Raw genomic sequence first — 14211 nt, forward strand, 5'->3', positions numbered from 1 at the left:
CGACACGTCATCTAGTGCGCGTGCCTTTCCTTGGATCTCTGTATAACTATGAAGTCGTTGGGCGACATGGGGAGATCTGGTGGCCATTACACAAACCTAACCCAGCCGGAGCCTGGAGAAACGGGGGACTTGCTTCAAACCTTGGTATGATTGACTGAGTCGCTCGTTTTCTTTCCCACCATCCATTAGATGGATTTAATTAATGCTATCAAAGAGTCCATATCAGAACATTCCTTAGCTGTTGAATAACGTCGTACAAAGCTAGTGTGTAACAATCCCACACAGGTCACCCAGCTGACGTTTCAGAGAATGGAAATGAATGATTACTGATGGAATAATAACTTAAAAATCCACTACTTTACGGTCCAAGTCTAATTTTAACTAATCTAGGAATCCAATACCTTAAAATCCCACCTCATGAGTCTCAGACAATTAGATTGTCGCGAAGAGTTTGTCTCTGTTGTCCGAGAGTATCAAGCAGAACATCCCCACACAATGACATGGTCATTGAGGAGTTAGGGTGTAACCATTAGGGTGACCCAGCTTAATTATGGTAGGATGGGAATGATTTCTGACAAAATAAAACATAATAATAGTATAGGATTTTATTCTTAGAATATACCTTAATTTAATTTATTTATTTACTAATGAGTGTACCATTTTATCTATCCTATCACTGTACATGATTTACTGTTTAAACCTTAGTCGGACCACGAAACTTTGTGGTGAGACTAACAAGTGGAAGAGCTCTCTCTCTCTCTCTCTCTCTCTCTCTCTCTCTCTCTCTCTCTCTCTCTCCTCTCCCATCTCTCTCTCTCTCTCTCCTCCTCTCAGCCCCTCTCTCTCTACTCTCCTCATCTTCTCTCTCTCTCTCTCTCTCTTCTCGTCTTCTCGCTCTCTCTCTCTCTCTCTCCTCTCTCTCTCTCTCTCTCTCTCTCTCTCTCTCTCTCTCTATGCCACACAACTCCAGCATATTACTAAAGAGATAGGTTCCAATCGGGGGCACAAAGTGCAGCAGGGGTCTTTTTTGGACTCAATGCCAAAGAAGCCACAGGTGAGAGCCACGAACCATGCTAGCGTTCTCGAGGACGGCCTCCACAATTACTCTGGTTTCTCTTCAAAGCGTATAAGTCTTTCGCCTTTTACTAAAGACTTCCGTGGAGAGGAACACCTACGAGCAGTCATTAGCACCTGGGCGATCCAAGCTACCCAGCGTCTATGTTACGCCAGGTCAAAAGAGCCGCACCAAGACCTGCGGCGACTGTGCAAAGAGTGTATCGCGTAAATGGACCGCGAACCAGTCAAGTGATTCATTCAAGAAATGAAGCAGTTGCTGCTTCGGACGTCACATGTCACGTGATTTGAAGCAGTTGCTGCTTCGGACGTCATATGTCACGTGATTTGAAGCAAGCTTCAAAGCACTGCTTCTATGGAATAGGAAGTCCAGGGTTGAAGCTCCATTCGAAGCTTCAGTGTCAAACTGCCATCACTACCTGGGCGATCCAAGTTACCCAGCGCCTCTGTTACGCCAGGTCAAAAGAGCCGCACCAAGACCTGCGGCGACTGCGCAATGAGTCCGTCTCCAGCAGCAAACTTTAAGGGTCATCGCTTCTCTGCCTTTTGGCTAAGATCAAGTGTAGTATCTGTTCTTATCAGTGAGGCATCTGCTCTGGGAGTGCAGCGCTGCCGTAGACCAGTGGGCAAAAGCCGGCTCCTTAAAATTCCCGTGCTTGCCGGCAAGGGAGGAACTCACAGCACAGCTCATACTATATGGGGTGAGCCAGAAACAGGACTGTTCTAGGGACTTTTCCAAGCAGTGGCTCACCCTAGCTGCCATTAAAGATGCCATATGGACCTCCAGAAACTTGCTGGTAAGAAGGCACAAATGCCGATCATCATGGCTGTGATCCAGATGGCTGCGGTAACAATAAAATCAGCGACGCGGCACGCCCAGGACACAGCCACAAAGAAAAATCGCCTCTGTGCTCATTCGGATGAAGGAGCCGGAGCCACACGGGAAAGGTCAAAGCAGCGCAGGCCTGACTCTCCGGGGGGTCTCCTCTGAGCCCCGTGACAAAGATCTGAGAGAAACAACCTGTTAAATGGGAGTGGGATGAGTTAATCTTGATAGGGACTCACTGCGCTCCTGGACAACAATGTACCCAATGTACCCCCTTTTAAAAAAAAAAAAGATTTTAAATGAAAACTGTTTGCATATACATTTTTTTAATGAAATGCAATGTTTTTTTTAGGAAAATGGGTCTGATCTTAAAGTGTACATGTATTTATTATATGAAAACTCAAAATACACTTATGTGACAAAAAAAATTATTTAAATATGAAAAGTACATGAATTAAGTGACAATAAAACTTTTCCCAAAAGAAAAAAAATCTGTTCTTATCAGTTTAATATCTGATACGTCCCCTATACGCGGACGGTAAAGCACCGCAAAATCCACCCCCCTTTAAGATACCAGGGGCATGAGGTTCTCTAGGGTATGAACATCTGGGTTTAGTCCGTGGGGGAGTGCTTAAGTCCGGGGGCCCGGGGTCTCATGGTGTGCGATGTTATGGAAGTGCGCATGTTAGGGAGAGATGCTGGAGCTGCTTAGTCCGTCGTTTGGGGCTCTGTGAGGGGCTACAATGGGTGATTTTCCCGGTCTATTTCTATATGTGAAAAACGGCAAAGTGCCAACGGAGGAGGGGCTCAAAAAAGCGCAAGACTTCGGCGCTTCGGGCGGAAGCTCCGGACACTTTTTTATTACCCTGTTGCACTTTACAACGGAGAGGGGAATCGAGACCTCCATTCCTCCGTAAAAAAAAATTCATTCATCTTTTCCAAGCTACCATCTGCACGAAATCGGAAACCCGGTTTTTGAGAGCACTTAGAAAAAAAACGGCTGTTTCACATCATGGAGGAATGTGTCCGCTACATGAGTGCTTTGGCTCGGATACAATTGTTGCCTGGAGGACCCCAATCATGGTTCTTATCAAACTTTAAGTTTTTGAACTGGTCTCTGGAGGAATTTAAGGGGAGTTGTCAGGGAATTATGAGACACTATTTTGGAATACAATTTTTCCATTTTCACCCCTTTCCTCTGGTTCTCCCAAAAGATAACTTAGAGTTGATCTGACCCTGGAGGAATGTAAGGAGAGGTGTCAGGGGACTCTATCCGCTTTAAGAGACACTATTTTGGGATACAATTTCTCCATGTTCACCCCTTTTCTCTGGTTCTCCCAAAATATAATAGAGTATTTTCCTGATTTCTCACTGATCGAATGAAAAACGTGACCCGCCATCGGAGGGCCTCCGCCTGCCCGGCCTCGTTTCCGGTGCTCTGGCGGTTCCTCCGAAATGCGGGTTCGACTCAGATGGCCCAGAAGGGTGTGCTGCGTGGGGGAATTGACGGAAGCGTACCACCAGGAGTGGAGCCTGCGGCTTAATTTGACTCAATACGGGCAACCTCACCCAGCCCGGAAACAGAAAGGATTGACAGACCATTTTCTAGCTGACACTGCTTCTAATAATACTTTATGATGTGCTGACAGCCAGTCCACCACACAATAAACAAAAACGGCTGTCTGATACCCTGGATGAAAGTACCCTCTCTAAGTGCACTATGTCTCGGATATATCTGATGCCTGGAGACCCCCCCAGCCTGGTTCTTAACTTTAAGTCCAAACTGGTCTCTGGAGGAATGCAAGGGGAGTCGAAAGGGGACTCTTGCTGTTTGTCTTGTCAAAATTGAGGGGTGTGTTTGAGGGGAGGGCCCTGGCTGTTTCTTTCAGTAACTTTTTGAGAGAATTAATTATAAATCTGTCAAATGTTCATAACGGCTTTGTTTCACTGAAATAGCCTCAAAATCAAAAACTGCCATTAAGAGTCAGATTCTTAACGAAATCTACTGACACAAAGTACTTCATTATCTACTTTTCAGCTTTTAAACACAAAAGTGTATCTTTCAGTAACTTTTTGAGAGAATTAACCATAAATCTGTGAAATGTTGAAAACGGGATTGTTTCACTGAAATAGCGTCAAAATCACAAACTGCCATTAAGAGTCAGATAGATTCTTAACGAAATATACTGACACAAAGTACTTCATTTTCTAGTTTTCATCTTTTATACTCAAAAATGTATCTTTCAGTAATTTTCTGAGAGAATTAAGCATAAATCTGTCAAATGTTCAAAACAGCCTTGTTTCACTGAAATAGCCTCAAAATCAGAAACTGCCATTAAGAGTCAGATGCTTCAAGAAATCAACTAAAACAAAGTACTTCATTATCTACTTTTCAGCTTTTATACACAAAAGTGTATCTCTCAGTAACTTTCTGAGAGAATTAAGTATAAATCTGTGAAATGTTGAAAACAGCCTTGTTTCACTGAAATAGCCTCAAAATGACAAACTGCCATTAAGAGTTCGATTCTTTTCACAAGTATTTGTATTGGGCCATCAATCTTAAAACATACAAACTGTTGACATAAGGTCACCCGATTTTACATTTTTTTTTACAACAAACATGGTATGGTAACCATCCCCCCACCCCCCTACAAAACAAAACCGAAAAGAGTCACAATACGATATAAAAGAGGAGCAAAAATAAGTAAATACAAAATACAAGAGGATATCATAAAAGCACAGAAATACAAAGAAACACTGTGTTGCACAATGCACATTGGGCTGCATGACCACTCACACGCCAAAGGAGACAATCATTGCATTATAACCGTCCAGTCTCAAAATAGTAGCTACGGCATACATTAATGAGTAATAGAATTATCTAATCCCCTAAAGAAGGAATCGAATTAACAAAAGAGAGAATAGGATCCCAGGTTTTGCTAAACTTATCAGAGCATCCCCTTATACTATACTTAATCTTCTCTAAGTATAAGAAAGACATTAAGTCCTTCAACCACAACTGAGAAGATGGAGGTTTCTGGTCCTTCCACTGCAGTAAAATACGTCTGCGGGCTACAAGTGAAGCAAACGCAATAACGTTGCTCTCCTTGTTAGTGAAACTAGAGAATTCCTCAGGGACACCAAAAATAGAAATTGAAGTGCTAGGAACCACCGGCTTATTGAAGGCCTTCGAGAGTGTATCATAAAAAGAGGACCAGAATGAACCCAGCTTTGGACAGGAGAAAAACATGTGTGTGTGGTTGGCCGGAGAGAGAGAGCATCTATCACACATCTCACTTGTGTCAAACAGTTTGCTAAGTCTAACTTTGGTCAGATGTGATCTGTGTAGGACCTTAAACTGTATCAGTGTCAGTCTGGCGCAAGATGAAGTAGAGTTGACTCTGTCTAGGGCCCCCTGCCACCATTCTTCTGAAAAGGTAACCCCAAGCTCCTTTTCCCAGATGTTCCTAGTCGCTAAAGGAGATGATAATGCTGATAAGATTAACTTCCCCACGGCTGAAATGACTCCACGTACTACATGGGTCAATAGAATTGTATCAACGAGAGAATTAGGTGGTTGATGAGGAAAATTGGGGAAGTTACAACGAGCAAAGTCTCGGATTTGAAAATATCTAAATAACTGAGAGTTTGGAAGGTCAAATTTAGTCTTGAGAATATCAAAGGAGACAAACATGTTATCAAAAAAAAGTTGTTTGAAATAAACCAACCCTTTCTCCTTCCACAAAGAGAAAACTGGGTCAAGAGATGAAGGAAGAAAAATATGATTATTACAAATCGGCATTAGCAGGGAAAGGGAAACAATTTTAAAGTGGCGTATAAATTGCCTCCAAATCTTTACAGTAGATTGTACAATTGGGTTGGATACGCATTTAGCAGGATATGATTTTAGGGGGGCACAAATTAACGACGATAAAGAGATAGAGCCACAAGACCGCACTTCCATCTGGCACCAGTCTGTAATGGGGGAGTTGTGCCAAGTGTGAATCTTTTGAATATTGGCCGCCCAATAGTATGCCAGAAGGTTAGGTCGAGCAAGGACACCATCTTCTTTAGCCCTTTGTAGGACAGAATATTTTACCGTTGGGGTCTTTCCTGCCCAAATAAAAGATGAAATAGTCTTGTCTAAGTCCTTAAAAAAAGATTTGGGGATGAATAATGGTAAACATTGAAAAAGGAATGAGAATCTGGGAAGCACATTCATTTTGATTGAATTGATTCTACCTACAATCGACAGAGGGAGAGAGTTCCAGCGTTGTAGGTCAGATTTAACCTCCTTCACCAACTTCAAAACGGTATGCTTATGAAGCGAGGGGAGACTATGCGAAATGTGCATTGTGCAACACAGTATTTTTTATTTACTTATTTTTGCTCCTCTTTTATATCGTATTGTGACTCTTTTCGGTTTTGTTTTGTAGGGGGGTGGGGGGATGGTTACTATGCCATGTTTGTTGTAAAAAAAAATGTAAAATCGGGTGATCTTATGTCAACAGTTTGTATGTTTTAAGATTGATGGCCCAATAAAAATACTTGTGAGAAGAATCGAACTCTTAATGGCAGTTTGTCATTTTGAGGCTATTTCAGTGAAACAAGGCTGTTTTGAAGATTTGACAGATGTATGCTTAATTCTCTCAGAAAATTACTGAAAGATACATTTTTTAGTTTAAAAGCTGAAAACTAGAAAATGAAGTACTTTGTGTCAGTAGATTTCGTTAAGAATCTGACTTTTAATGGCAGTTTGTGATTTTGAGGCTATTTCAGTGAAACAATGCTGTTTTGAACATTTGACAGATTTATGCTTAATTCTCTCAAAAAGTTACCGAAAGATAAACTTTTGTGGATAAAAGCTGAACTATAGATAATGAAGTACTCTGTTTGTGTAGATCTCGTTAAGAAGGTGACTGTTAATGGCAGTTTGTGATTTTGAGGCTATTTCAATGAAACAAGGCTTAATTCTCTCAAAAAGTTACTGAAAGATACACTTTTGTGGATAAAAGCTGAACTATAGATAATGAAGTACTCTGTTTGAGTAGATTTCGTTAAGAAACTGACTCTTAATGGCAGTTTGTGATTTAAGGCTATTTCAGTGAAACAAGGCTTAATTCTTTCAAAAAGTTACTGAAAGATACATTTTTGAGTATAAAAGATGAAAACTAGAAAATGAAGTACTTTGTTACAGTAGATGACGTTAAGAATGGGACTCTTAATGGCAGTTTTTGATGTTGAGGCTATTTCAGTGAAACAAGGCAGTTTTGAACATTTGACATATTTATGCTTAATTCTCTCAAAAAGTTACTGAAAGATACACTTTTGTGTTTAAAAGCTGACCACTACCAGTATAAATCCACTCTGAGTAGATGTCGTTAGAAACTGACTCGTAATGGCAGTTTGTGATTTTGAGGCTATTTCAATGAAACAAGGCTTAATTATCTCAAAAAGTTACTGAAGATACATTTTTTAGTATAAAAGATGAAAACTACAAAATGTAGTACTTTGTGTAAGTAGATTTCGTTAAGAATCTGACTTGTAATGGCAGTTTGTGATTTTGAGGCTATTTCAGTGAAATAAGGCTTAATTCTCTCAAAAAGTTACTGAAAGATACACTTTTGTGGATAAAAGCTGAACTATAGATAATGAAGTACTCTGTTTGAGTAGATTTCGTTAAGAAGGTGACTCTTAATGGCAGTTTGTGATTTTGAGGCTATTTCAGTGAAACAAGGCTTAATTCTCTCAAAAAGTTACTGAAAGATACACTTTTGTGGATAAAAGCTGAACTATAGATAATGAAGTACTCTGTTTGAGTAGATTTCGTTAAGAAGGTGACTCTTAATGGCAGTTTGTGATTTTGAGGCTATTTCAGTGAAACAAGGCTTAATTCTCTCAAAAATACTGAAAGATACACTTTTGTGCATAAAAGCTGAACTATAGATAATGAAGTACTCTGTTTGAGTAGATTTCGTTGAGAAGGTGACTCTTAATGGCAGTTTGTGATTTAAGGCTATTTCAGTGAAACAAGGCTTAATTATTTCAAAAAGTTACTGAAAGATACATTTTTGAGTATAAAAGATGAAAACTAGAAAATGAAGTTGTAGTACTTTGTGTCAGTAGATTTCGTTAAGAATCTGACTTTTAATGGCAGTATGTGATTTTGAGGCTATTTCAGTGAAACAATGCTGTTTTGAACATTTGACAGATTTATGCTTAATTCTCTCAAAATCTTACTGAAAGATATACTTTTGTGTTTAAAAGCTGACCACTACCATCAAGTACTCTGTTTGAGTAGATTTCGTTAGAAACTGACTCTTAATGGCAGTTTGTGATTTAAGGCTATTTCAGTGAAACAAGGCTTAATTCTCTAAAAAGTGACTGAAAGATACATTTTTGAGTATAAAAGATGAAAACTAGAAAATTAAGTACTTTGTTACAGTAGATGTCGTTAAGAATCTGACTCTTAATGGCAATTTGTGATTTTGAGGCTATTTCAGTGAAACAATGCTGTTTTGAACATTTGACAGATTTATGCTTAATTCTTTCAAAATGTTACTGAAAGATACACTTTTGTGTTTAAAAGCTGACCACTACCATGAAGTACTCTGTTTGAGTAGATTTCGTTAGAAACTGACTCGTAATGGCAGTTTGTGATTTTGAGGCTATTTCAATGAAACAAGGCTTAATTATCTCAAAAATTACTGAAGATACATTTTTTTAGTATAAACATCAGCATGTTTTTATTTAACAAAATAATGTTTAATTCACGTTGGCGTAAGTACAAAACCATTGCTATGTTTTTAGATCAGGAAATGCATCCAGGGTCAAACAAACGATTTTCGATCATCATCCTCGCGATCATTTAATGTATCATATGTTCGCGAGTTGAAATGAATGCACTAAATTTAATCCACGTGAGTTTACAACAACAACAATAATCGCTTTGTTTTTATATCACATCCGACCGGAGGAAAATGCAGCGGCTCTCACTACCGATCATCCTAATCCCACGGGCAAACAATAATATGTACAGTGTTAATAGTGTACTGTATTATTAGTGTCTAATATTACTGCTATAATAATCACACATTGAGTTGTTGAAATCAGACTGTCGTTTTTTTTAAACGCTGTGAATGAAATGGCAGCTCTCAGGTGATCAGCTGTGTGTTTACACAATAAAATATGCATAGTAATTTAATACCTTCCAACACACATTGTAAGAACAGTTCTGTTTCATATGAGTGTGTTTAGAGTATAGGGTGAGGTCCTGATTAATTTATTCCGGTAAACTACTCTGACCTCACTAATTGACCCGACCGAAGTTACTGAGTCTATGTAAGTTTACTGCTTGGCTCAGATCCACCAAACGTCAGCAAGATCTCACCTCTATTAACTCCCCGAAGAACCAGGTTCAATTAACTGCTGTTTCTATTCAGACAACTCTTTTTAATCTGTTTAAGCGATCCCGAAGGATTTTGGTATCAGTAAATGGGGTGTGTTCCTACTAGGGCTGAACGATTAATCGATTTTAAATCGAAATCGCGATTCGAGATGATACGATTATCAAATCGCAAAGCCTGCGATTTTTTTCAACTTTTTTTGAAAAAAAAAATGTTACATTTTTTTTTTAACATTTTTTTTTTTTCTTCTTGTGTGTCAGTCATCCACACCAATCATATGTGCTGTGCTCCACATGTACCAGCCATTGTTAATCAATCAGAAGTGGCCCATGATAGATGGTGATAGACAGATTGATCCAATCACCTGCCAAGTATCCTTGAAAGTGCCTGCCCTTTCCAAATGGCTTCCAATGGAGCTTTAGATGGTTTGGTGAAACAAACCATCTGAGTCAGGTTAGTAATGCTCCATCACGTGTTTCTATTACAGGGTGAATCTTTAACTGAAGCTTGACTTTAAAGCAACCCAACGGAAGTTTCATGTAAGTTTAGTTATTTCACTCGTAGCTCGGGCTGCGGGGCGCTAGAGACAAGAGTATGTTGATACGACCTTCCTAGCCACAGTTATGGCCGCATTTTACAATAAACTTCTATTGGGTCGCTTAAAAATAAATATCGCAATTCGAATCGCAATCGCAATATTTGTCAGAAAAATCGCAATTAGATTTTTTCCCAAAATCGTGCAGCCCTAGTTCCTACCTAAACATGTGTGTGGCAGGGTGCAGTCTTAACTTTGAAGCAGGAGAGGAGAGCACAGATTTTCCCTTTTATTGTCCCAATCCAAAAGGTGAGATCAGTTTATTTGAAGAAAAAGTAGGTCCAAACCAATACAGAGTCTTTACCTTTTAACACATTATAATCATACAAAACATATCAAAATGGGGTTATATATTTTTTATCTAAAACCTTAATTCATATTCATTAAAAAGCCCAAATCATGTATTCTGGTCGTTCTAGTAACGTCTTCCAGCAACCTAATCATGTATTCTGGATCGTTCTAATAACTTCCAGCAGAAAACCCAAATCATGTATTCTGGTCGTTCTAATAACTTCCAGCAGAAAACCCAAATCATGTATTCTGGATCGTTCTAATAACTTCCAGCAGAAAACCCAAATCATGTATTCTGGATCTTTCTAATAACTTCCAGCAGAAAACCCAAATCATGTATTCTGGATCGTTCTAATAACTTCCAGCAGAAAACCCAAATCATGTATTCTGGATCGTTCTAATAACTTCCAGCAGAAAATCATGTATTCTGGATCGTTCTAATAACTTCCAGCAGAAAACCCAAATCATGTATTCTGGATCGTTCTAATAACTTCCAGCAGAAAATCATGTGTTCTGGATCGTTCTAATAACTTCCAGCAGAAAACCCAAATCATGTATTCTGGATCGTTCTAATAACTTCCAGCATAAAACCCAAATCATGTATTCTGGATCGTTCTAGCAACGTCTTCCAGCAAACCACTTACCGAGAGCCGTCTAACCCAGCTCTGAAGGACAGAGCTTACCGGGAGAGAGTATACCAGGGGTTTCCCCCTCTCTCCCCCACGAAATCCAAAAAAGCCAGTATTTTTATGCTCAAAAAACCGGATAGAAAACCCACAAACACCTCCTCTATACCCACCCAACATATTATATTGGCTCTGGCATAAGACACACCTTCCCAAGTTTGTGTAAAACAAAACATGACTAGACATATTCTATGACTATGACATAACCACCTTTTTGAGGCCTCAATGTGTTTCTGCTTAAGTCTGGAGCCCCCCTCCCTGCTGTGAGAGGAGAGGAAAGAAACTGCCTACTCTCTTATCAGAGATTAGGGCATAAATCATTTTTAGGCCTTACACTCAACTAAACAAACCACTTTGTTTTGTTTATGCTGTAAATATAGAAAAACCTAAAATATGAAGCATTTTCATTGTGGGTTATACAAGAATATAATTGATTATATTTAATTATAACTAACTTTCGTTTTAAGTATTCAACATACTATGAAGCTGTCAACAGTGTTGAGAGCTGTATCCACAAATCTACTAATTTTGCCCTCAGTGCACCAGATTGATGCATTTAACTTCAATTTAAATAAAAACATCTTCTGTTGTAACAACAATAACATTATAAATAGTAACATAGCATGGTATTGCACATTTATTGTAGCTTTGAGTGTTACTGGCCTGAGATTTCTTTATTACATGAATGAAGGTGACTGAGGCTTTTTAATATAGACTTTTCAGTGTCCCACATTTTGCACAGAACTGTCCCACATTAAGAAAACAGATTGTCTGAGACAACTTGGCACTAAGAGTACTAATATGTCTACCATTTATTTTATGAGTTTAATATCTGCATGTTCTCTTTTGGTTTGATTAGGACACATCCTGGGGATTTCAGAATGTTACTGGATTTTGATTTATTGTATCGGCTTCATGTCGCAATATATTCCCGAAGTCTGAAATGCAAAAATGTTCCACATTAGGGCAATTCACCCTACATTTAATCATTTTGTTTATTTTTAACGAAATAAATTTGGTTTAATCCATCATGAAATTAATGTAGGCTATTTACTTAGTACATATCTGACATTAACGATTAACACACTGTTCATACTGCTCACAGGCTGATATCTAGTGTATTCATACCCCTCACTGTTTATTCATCATTCAATTCATTATATATTTTATTCTGTAGATTGTGAACATTACTTTTCACTTTACAGCTTGTTGCAGGTTAGAAGCTAAACTGCATTTCGTTGTCTCAGTACCTGTAATCTGTGCAATAACAATAAAGTTGAATCTAATCTTGAGCAGGAACTAATGTAGGCTATTTACTTAGTACATATCTGACATTAACGATTAAACAGATTTGTGCATTCTTTATGAATTTAAACCGAGTCATTTTGTTTATTTTTAACGAAATAAATGTGATTTAATCCACATAATTTACTGTGTTAATTGTTTACTGTACAGTAGTATTGTTTAACTTGAAGGTGCCTGATGTGAACATTTCCAGAATGTATTGTCTTCACTTTTTAAATGCCTCTGTGATGTGCTGCAGACCATACCGTTCACCAGCCCCAACCCCCCCATGTTTCCTATGTATGTTGGGGACCCTTTGTTTAAAACTAATTGGCCATCGGAATGTGTGGAGTCACATTCCACAGCTCTCCCCCCTCCTGTGATCCCCCGCACACAGGGAGATCGAGCAGAAATAATGATATTGCAAGTTAGAAACGTAAAATGCATTTTGACAGACACTTGGGGGAAATATGTTGCATTTTGAATGTCCGATAGTCCACCATTAACACCTTAGTCCAGGGGTGCCCACACTTTTTGGGCCGGTGGGCTACTTTTGAAATGACCAGCTCACCGAGGTCTACCAACCAAAAATAAAATCCCAAATTGCAAGGAGCTGAATAACACGTTTTATGTATACATGGGATAACTACAACAACTCTATTTGGGTTCTTGAACAGAAACAAATACATGAATACATAAAACTAAAATGGCATGTTAACCTCTCTCTATTTCTCTCTCTCTCTGTTAAGAAACACATAACAAGCAGGCTAAGAAACCACTCTCCATGTCCTGAAATCTTAAACATAAAACACAAATATAAGTACAAGGAATACAATAAACGAGTAGAACACTCAACTTAGACACCAGACTCAAATGGGTCCTATGAACAGTCTCTCAAAGTTATAATGAAATATACATAGGTCCAATATAGGCATTTTATATCTATCTCTCTCTCTCTCTCTCTCTCTCTCTCTCTCTCTCTCTCTCTCTCTCTCTCGCGCTCAAAGAGCCGGCTCTTTTAAGTGAACGACGGGAGCCGGCTCTCGCCCGCGAACGAGCCGTTTTTTTTGCGGAGGGATCTAGATCGGCATGAAGGCACATTATGCAATCTGCAATGTGCACATTATCCCGCTTATTACACATGGCCACATTCTCAACAAAGTAATGACATGACTCCCAATAATAATTGAAATGCTTTTATGGATTTAGAAAATGATTTTATTGATTTAAAAAATAGTTTTATGTATTGATTTAAATTGACATGCATCCGCTAAGAAAAGTAGTCCGTTGTTACTGTTTGAACTAACGTAACAAAGGCAGGAACTGCTTCGATAGTGTTTTTGAGGAGCTTTTTGATTACAGATTTGAAAACATCGTTGCTTGCACAATGTGCACAAAGTAGCACAATTCATTATGTCAAACCTTGGAAAGTATCTAGATATCCCTGCCCTAATGCCAAAGTAACTGGCAACTGAATATGTGTCGCCGTAGCTATGATGTCTATGTCTGGACCGCTGCGTAAAAAGGAGGATTTCTGCCCCATTACTTCTCTTCTTACTTCTATAAGAATAAAACACGGAGGACGGAGATCTCTTTTTGTCCCCCTCTTCTCCCCGCTGCAGCCTAGCAGCTGATCTCAGAGCACGCTCCCCTCTCCTGCAGGGGGGCGTGGTCAGCTGCAGCTCACAGAATCAGACCCCTGCAAAAACAGCGCTGGAAAGAGCAAATGGAGCGAAATGAGGCATGGTATTTGATTTAATTATAAAAGGTATAATATGTGGTAAACTGAAGAGCCCTTTGGGAGCCGAAAGAGCCGGCTCTTCTTGGTGAGCCGAGCCAAATGATCCGGCTCACCAAGAAGAGCCGGAATTCCCATCACTACCCGGCACTTGACTGATGTTATATCGCTTTGCATTCTGGGTTAACAGACTGGAAAGCGATAGGTTGCTTTTTCTGTCAATCAAGTAAACTCCTGAATTAAGTGGCAGGGAGGACAAGGGAGGAGGGATCAAAACCTGTTTTGTCTATTTTAACGGAGCTTGATTTTTT

General features: G+C 39.2%; 2 pseudogenes; both read left to right on the forward strand.

The window, feature by feature from the left end:
- The first annotated feature begins 1101 nt into the window (after window positions 1-1101).
- On the forward strand, window positions 1102-1187 carry LOC117442606 (U5 spliceosomal RNA; annotated as a pseudogene).
- Window positions 1188-1604: 417 nt separating this feature from the next.
- LOC117442604 (U2 spliceosomal RNA) lies at window positions 1605-1717 on the forward strand (annotated as a pseudogene).
- The last annotated feature ends 12494 nt before the right edge of the window (window positions 1718-14211 follow it).

The sequence above is a fragment of the Pseudochaenichthys georgianus genome, unplaced genomic scaffold (assembly GCF_902827115.2).
Source record: "Pseudochaenichthys georgianus unplaced genomic scaffold, fPseGeo1.2 scaffold_446_arrow_ctg1, whole genome shotgun sequence".
NCBI classification, from domain to species: Eukaryota; Metazoa; Chordata; class Actinopteri; order Perciformes; family Channichthyidae; genus Pseudochaenichthys; species Pseudochaenichthys georgianus.